The following is a 7,676-nucleotide window of genomic DNA, read 5'->3' as shown; positions in this document are numbered from 1 at the left end:
CTCTTGCTCACTGCCTGATGCTTTTTTTTTTCTGCATTTCGATAGATCAAAAATCTCTCTGCAATGGAGGTGAATATTGCTAAAAAATCTCAATATAGCTAAAAAATCCACTGGATGGATGGAGCCTCTTTTTTCACTGAAAGAAACCCCACATTTCTGAAGATAGATACACCTACAGTTTCAGTAGTGAAGTAGTACCACACTCCGATCTGATCTATTTCCAATTGTAATAAAAGTTGGTTATTTACTTATCAGCTGAGTACAAGTAGTGGAGATTGACTGGTTCTTTCCTTGTGCAAGGTTCACAGAAAAAAACTTGTGTTGAATTTGCCACCAGCTCCAAGACCTCGACCGGACGGACGGAAGGCGGATTGAAATCGTTGTTGTGGCGCCGTATATTATATGCAGTCCCACGTTTTCCTCTTCCTTTATTTAGGTGAGCATCATCACAAAACATGCATCACAGGTGTAGGTTGACTGAATATTAGGCAGGTGATATTGATCTGAGTAGGATTTGTTTTTATCTCTGAACTTGTATGATATGTGAACCCCAAAACATGCATCGTCAGACAGGTGTAGGTTGATGCCCCTCCAGTTTTCACATCACAGACTAGACTAGGTGATCATTTTCTTTTTAAATGCTAGGAAAAGGGGAGGTGTTCACCATACTATAGAGAGCAGAAAGATTGATGGCTGGGAAACTCACGGAGAAAAGAAGACAAAGTTCTTCAGTTAACATTGACTGACTGAATATCTACTGACTTTTTCAGTTAACTCATGGAGCAAATCCTTATAGTACCTTCTTCCTGATGAATGTAGCTCTGGCGGCAGCACGGGCAGACGAGCAGCAGCAGTACACATAGACGAGCAGCAGCAGTATGGGTAGGAGCTCCACCGGCGGCAGGGGACAAGCAGCCGCACGGGCGCGCGCGGGAGAAGGAGCAGCACGGGCTTGCGCATGTGATTAAGGAAGACGCGCGGGAGATCGAGGATCACACGCGCGAGCTCCTGGTCCACCGGATCATGGAGGCAGGCTCCGGCGACACTGGTAGGGGATCGTGGCGGCGCACGTGTGGGAGCTCCAGCAGGATGCGCGGGAGCATGATGGAGGACACACGTGAGCTTGAGGAGGATGCGCGGGGGTTCCAAGAGGTGCGCGCGCGGCAGGAGATTCCGGCGAAGCCCACAGGCAACGGGAGGGGACCGCGGCGGTGCAGGTCCGGGCTACGGCGGCGGCGGAGGTAATTGGCGACGACGGCGAGAGAAGGTACTTGGCGAAGGTGAGAGCAGGTACTTGGCAACGCGGAGGAGCTCAGCCGGGCTCGCCGGCCCCTGGCGAATCACGCAGCTGGGCGACACCGGCCCCTGGCAACGCGCAGGCGACGGGCGAAGGAAGAAGACGGGGCGGAGGGACTTGTTTGAAACTCTTTTTAAACCACGAGGGGATTTTCGCAAAATTACTAGTGAACTACGCCCGCGATATGTTTTTTCGGGATGGAGGGACTACTTATCTAGGAGGTATGTGAAACGGAAATTCCAACCGACCCTATTGTCGAGAGGTTAAATTTAGTTGAAGAAGAAAACAATTACTTGAGGAAAAAAATAAAAAAATTGAGGAGGAGAAGATGATATTGGAGTTGCATGTTGCGGATGTCGTTGATGATCACAAGATCAAGATGGATGCAATGCGCTTGAAGATTAGAAAGATTAGAAAATATGCCATTCATACCGAGGCTTGGTATCATTATGCTGTGGATCAATTGTTACCTTGGTTGCGATTATGATCGCATTTGTTTCCGCATTGAAATATTTTACATAGTTTCATTGTAGTTTAATTAGATGCTTTGGACAGCTATATGTTGTTCAATGAGAACTATGTATGTACTTTGGTTTTAATATGATGATGAACTTCTATTAATTTGGTCACTTAATTATCTATTCATGATGTTCTGTAATGGTTTTTGACACACTTAATTATATATAATGCACGTAGATGAACCAGCAATGGATGTACGGTGACAGACACACCCGCGAGTACATCAAGGGCGTGCATAAGTTTTTTGAAGTGGCCGAGGCAAACAAGTAGAATGGTTTTATGTGTTGTCCATGCCCTATATGTGGGAATATGAAGTCTTACTCTGACTCAAAAACCCTTCACTCCCACCTGCTTTATAAGGGTTTCATGCCACACTATAATGTTTGGACCAAGCACGGAGAAATAGGGGTTATGATGGAAGACGGCGAAGAAGAAGAGGATGATGACAACTATGTGCCTCCTGAATACGGTGATGCTGCAATGGGGGAAGCTATTGAAGATCAAGAGGAACCAGATGATGTGCCCGATGATGATCTCCGCCAGGTCATTGTTAATGCAAGGAGACAGTGCAAAAGTAAAAAGGAGAAGCTGAAGTTCCATCGCATGTTAGAGGATCATAAAAAAGGTTTCTTACCTTAATTGCAAAGATGGCAACACAAAGCTCGGTACCATACTGCAATTGCTGCATTGGAAGGCAGAGAATGGTGTGCCTGACAAAGGATTTGAGAAGCTACAGAAAAATTATTGAAGAAGAAGCTTCCAAAGGATAACGAATTGCCCTACAATACGTTTGCAACAAAGAAGGTTGTATGCCCTCTAGGATTGGAGATGCAGAAGATACATGATGCCCTAATGACTGCATGCACTACAAGAAATCTGTTAATACGTGACGGTACTAGTCCGTCACAAATGAGTGGAAAACGGTCATGGGTGCACATGCATGACAGACTTGAAGTCCGTCATGTATATCGCGTCATAATTTGACGCCGTGCCTTCCTTGACGGTTCTTGACCGTCATGGATCTGCCCCAAGCCCGCCTAGCCCAAACCATTATGACGGAACAAGCCGTCATAGCCTGACGCCACGTCAGATTTTTGATTCACCAATTGGAATGACGTGGCTGCCTACGTGGATACTACTTTTTGTCACAGAAATCGTCACGAATGTAGGCACAATTTAAATATGATCCAGCCAATTTATTTCGTCCCAATTTTGACACAATATATTTTTTAGCCAATTTTGGCCCAAAGAGAAAGTAACAAAGAGAAAGTAATTTCAAGTAGTTCACGCAATATGCGGCCATCTGTATGTATATATTTTTCTCAAAAAAAAATTGTGTGTACATACAACATAGCAGTTTACAAATCCTTCATGTAATGATAATTTACAACATAGATTCACTAAATATATCACACAACAAGGTTAAGAAGCAGTACAATCTAGTTTACATCAACAAAACATATAAACTTTCGAGGCTGCTGTTCAGGTTCTTCGTCAACTCTCCTGATGGCAACTATCATGTCATGGCGCGGGTTATGAAGGGTAGCACTATGTAGCCCACTACCCAATCACACCTAGCATATTTAAAAGAACATTAGATTTTTGCAGATTCATAGATAGTAAAGACAAGAGTACTACAAAAGTGTAAAAGCTGCATTACAAAATTGTAGTATTACTTATAACAGGAAAAATAATGAAATGAAACAAACCAGTATATTAGTATAGAAGGTGACAAGAACTAGAAATATAATTTATTACGTGGGTTACAAATTACTTCATGGTTATTAAGGTACAAGCTAAATCATAAAACATGAACACCAACTGAACATAATACTAGTACTAAGTCACCTTAGTTTATGCAAGCTAGAATACTTCATGCACCCAATTAATTAAGTAGGACATGGGATCTCATCGGACTTACATGTATGCCATGTAGTAACAATCGCTAAGCTGTTTTGATGGAATTGCAAAAGGTAAGATTTTTTTGGTTTGATGTGATCAAACATCTCACCAGCACATGTGAAAGACACGGCAAGGTTTCGAACTAGCACAATCCAATTAACATCAACATAACATTTAACGATTGAGGAGGTTGTTATTCTGGTTCTCACCGTCGACCCTCCTGATGGTAGCCCACTACCTAATAATACCAGCATATCTATACCAACAAACTATTTGAGGTTGTTATTCAGGTTATTGTCGTCAGCCCTCCTGATGGTAGCCCGCTACCTAATAATACCTAGCATATTACAACAAAATTAGACATTATATAGTAGAAATAAGAGATTAGAACAAACATAAAAATAAATGACATGCTTTCCAAAATTCTTAAAACATACCATGGCTACAAATGAGAATAACATTATATACTATAAAACAATAATAACCATGTTGTTGCTTAAAATTAATCCAAATAGAAGTGTGTCAAATGAAAGTCTATTCAAGTTGACCTATAAGTGACAATGTAACAGAAGATACATTGCAGAACTCCTAGTACTCAGCAGCAGTTGAGGCCATATAAATCCACGGGAAAATGACATCACTAATAAGCAATATCAATGGGGCGAGCTGCTGCTCGTCGACCTGGCCGGCGGAAACTTCAAATATTCATGTGTCAAGAAGTTCACTCATGAAACTAAATATTTGTAATTGGCAAGGATCTGAAAATAGCAACCAACACTTGCTTGACACGTAAACTTCAATTGGCATGAAAAATACCTAACTCTGAACTAGATCAACTAAATAGGTGTAGTTCAGTGGTAGTTGAGCTGGAGAATGAAAATAATGAAGAAATCATAGGAGTGGCAGTAAAGAACCAACCCCTGGTTGATCACAGAGCAGCTCCATCACGGCCATCATGGCAGCCCGCCCTTTCAAGCTCTATTTTGCGCCATGCAGCAGCTCCACCAAGACCTGCATCCTAAAAAACATAGATCATAATCAGGGAAATTAGAGTGTTAATTTATCAAAATAAAAAAGAGGGAACAACATCAACAAGATTCAGATAAAGCAGTAGACAGCAATCCCCACTTGTTTGGAGAACTATTGCTGAGGGCGACCTAGATATGGATGTAGGGAGCAGAGGAGTTGAATAAGAAATGTGTGTGTCATTGTGTTGGCAAGTGCTAGCTTGGTGTGTCCCCAGGTTGAGAGAGTGAGCTAACACGTACTTTGTCTTGGTACAAGTACTAGTAAGTGCAGAACTAATAGTAATAGTACTACTATAAATTGACTCAAATTGACAGGTTTAAACTCTGTACTATTACTGTAGGACTGCCACACTGTAAATGTAATTTTCTTCTTAGATTCAGATTAAACTATTTCTGGTATATATATTCACCGAGCTGCAAGAGACAGTAAGGACAGAAAAAGAAATGCCTAGGAGAAAATACTAAACAGAACATGTCACAATGTTAATACATTAACAGAAATGATGTCTCCAAGACCTATTTGATGAAATCATTGACCACACTTGATTACATATTTATTCATACTGAATTGTATTTTGATAGAAAATAAACTGAATGTATATTAACAGTCGGTTATATTGATTTAGAGAACAGAGATACACCAAACTATTGGAAAATTCTAAACTGAATTAGATTTGGTAGAGAACTAACTGAAATAGATATTGACAGAAGGTCGCATTTGCAGCCGGTTGACGAACATGTGTTGCTATCTCTACTTGGTACCCTACAGTGTACAAGATGGAGAGAAAATTCAGTGTTAAAAAGATTCAGAGAGGAAGCATGACACACACAACATACCGGCTGTTGCACGCACACACATCTCACTAGTAGACACGCCGGAGCCACCAATTGCCGCCGCCGCCATGTCATCATGCACACAGAACGCACCCTACAAGTTGGAGAAGGCAGTAGCCACGCTTAGTAAATCGACTGTAGAGGGAGGACACGCACCAGCCATAGCCTTCCCAGCTTGCCCACGAATGGCTGGTATGGCTACCAGTGTAGGAAAATGAACCGGCGGTCGCAGCAGCAACAGTAGGCCATGGTATCGAGGAAGCCAAAAGGAGGGAGGGGCAGGGGCATCATCACTAACCAGTCGCGACTAGGTGCAGCCTCCACCGAGCAATTGTGGTAACCGGCCACCCGACGGTCGCTCCGGTCTGAAAAGACCTATGTCGGGGTTCAGCTTCATCCCAGATCTGCGCGCGTCGGATCTATAGCGGCAGCACGAGGCCATGGTATTAAGGACGGGAGAGGATGGGGAAGAAAGAGGCCGCATCCGTGGAGGTGGGGTTGGGTGGAGGAAGGAGAACCTGAGCGGCGGGGGTGCGGGGGTTGCGTAAAGGAGAGGATCAGAGAGAAGGGAGAAGATGCTGGGGCGGCGGCGGTGGGAGAAAGAGATGAGGAGAAGTAGAGGCCTAGGGTTAGCTTTTATATGGGGAATGGGTCAGGCGGGCTTCGGCGGGCTTAAGCGGGCTCGGGGGCTTGAACTAGGCCGGTTCATGACGGTTATCAAAATGTCAAGGTAAATCCGTCATGTATTAACCGGTTTTTTTGTAGTGATCCTGTACCGCGGTGTGTAAGAGGATCTGAACGCATGTCCGATATGCGGTGCATTGCGGTATAAGATCAGACGAGATGACCCTGGTGATGTTGACGGCGAGCGCACCAGGAAGAGGGTTCCTGCCAAGGTGATGTGGTATACTCCTATAATACCACGGTTGAAACGCCTGTTCAGAAACAAAGAACATGCCAAGTTGATGCGATGGTACAGAGAGGACCGTAAGTGTTTGATGGATTTTTGCACGCGCTAAGTCCGAATTATTTATATGAGCCATGGTGGACCGACGTACAAATAAATACGAGCATATATGTGAAAAAAATATATAGCTTGGATTTATAAAAATGCCACCCTATGACGTGTGGGTCCCACGTGCTAGTAAATTCTAAGAAAGAGAATATATCAAATATTATACTCTATTTGTAGAGTTTATCGTGTAGACTACAGTGGTGCAAAAAGATTAAAGTCTAATTCTTGGATCTGAAAGAAATAATCATGCAAGAAGGATGGACATGAACGTACAGATTTACTATCGCCAGTGCATGTTACATGGCCTCGTACAGTCTCCAACTATCGGCTTAATTAAGAAATTAATTAGTACCTTTGGCCGGTTGCCTAAACACGTGACAGACAAGACCCATATTGCGACGTTGCCGGTGATTTAGTTGGGAGCAGCAGTAATCCGTTTAGATACGATTTTGCATGAGAAAATCATATACGTAGACGCCAAGTCTGCTGGAGATAGAATCCTGGCCAGTTTAAACTCACACGGCTTCAACGAACCGACGTTATCGAAGCCACGGCCGGCCCCTATATAAAGCATCGCCAGCCCTCGTTCAAGAGGAGGCACGCCAAGAGGCACGTACAAAACGCATCCATGCCGACAGGCTCCACGCACACCAGCCAAAGCTCTCGCCCTCAAGCACGCCGCCAACTCCACGCCTCTTTTTCCCCTTCTCAATCTTCACCGTAACAGTTTCGTCGACTGCGGACGACGCCGCCGAAGCTTCATCAACATGCTGATCTTTGCCAAAACCATTGGCCTTGATGGTAAGTTATAAGATCTGACCGCATCAATGAGCTTTGTGTGATGGAAGAAGAATGATGTCTACTTGGCTATTCCATAAATTTATCATGGCACGACCGCCTCATCAAAGTCGACCATGTAAAATTTACATCCATGGTACGACCGCCTCATCAAAGTCGACCATTTAAAAATATACAATCATGGCACGACCGCCTCATCAAAGTCGCCCATGCAGAAATTTACATCCATGGCACGACCGCCTCATCAAAGTCGACCATGTAAAATATACAACCATGGCACGAC

General features: G+C 43.7%; 1 long non-coding RNA gene across 1 annotated transcript; it reads right to left on the bottom strand.

The window, feature by feature from the left end:
- Positions 1-3,178: 3,178 nt before the first annotated feature.
- On the bottom strand, positions 3,179-6,161 carry LOC123162109 (uncharacterized). Its single transcript, XR_006481046.1, has 5 exons — positions 5,879-6,161; positions 5,437-5,674; positions 4,637-4,736; positions 3,928-4,055; positions 3,179-3,390 (listed from the first exon to the last, which is right to left on the bottom strand). It is a non-coding gene; the product is annotated as an uncharacterized lncRNA (long non-coding RNA).
- Between the last annotated feature and the right edge of the window lie 1,515 nt (positions 6,162-7,676).

The sequence above is a fragment of the Triticum aestivum genome, chromosome 7B (genome assembly GCF_018294505.1).
Source record: "Triticum aestivum cultivar Chinese Spring chromosome 7B, IWGSC CS RefSeq v2.1, whole genome shotgun sequence".
Lineage (NCBI taxonomy): Eukaryota > Viridiplantae > Streptophyta > Magnoliopsida > Poales > Poaceae > Triticum > Triticum aestivum.
This window is presented reverse-complemented; position numbering and strand designations above follow the sequence as displayed.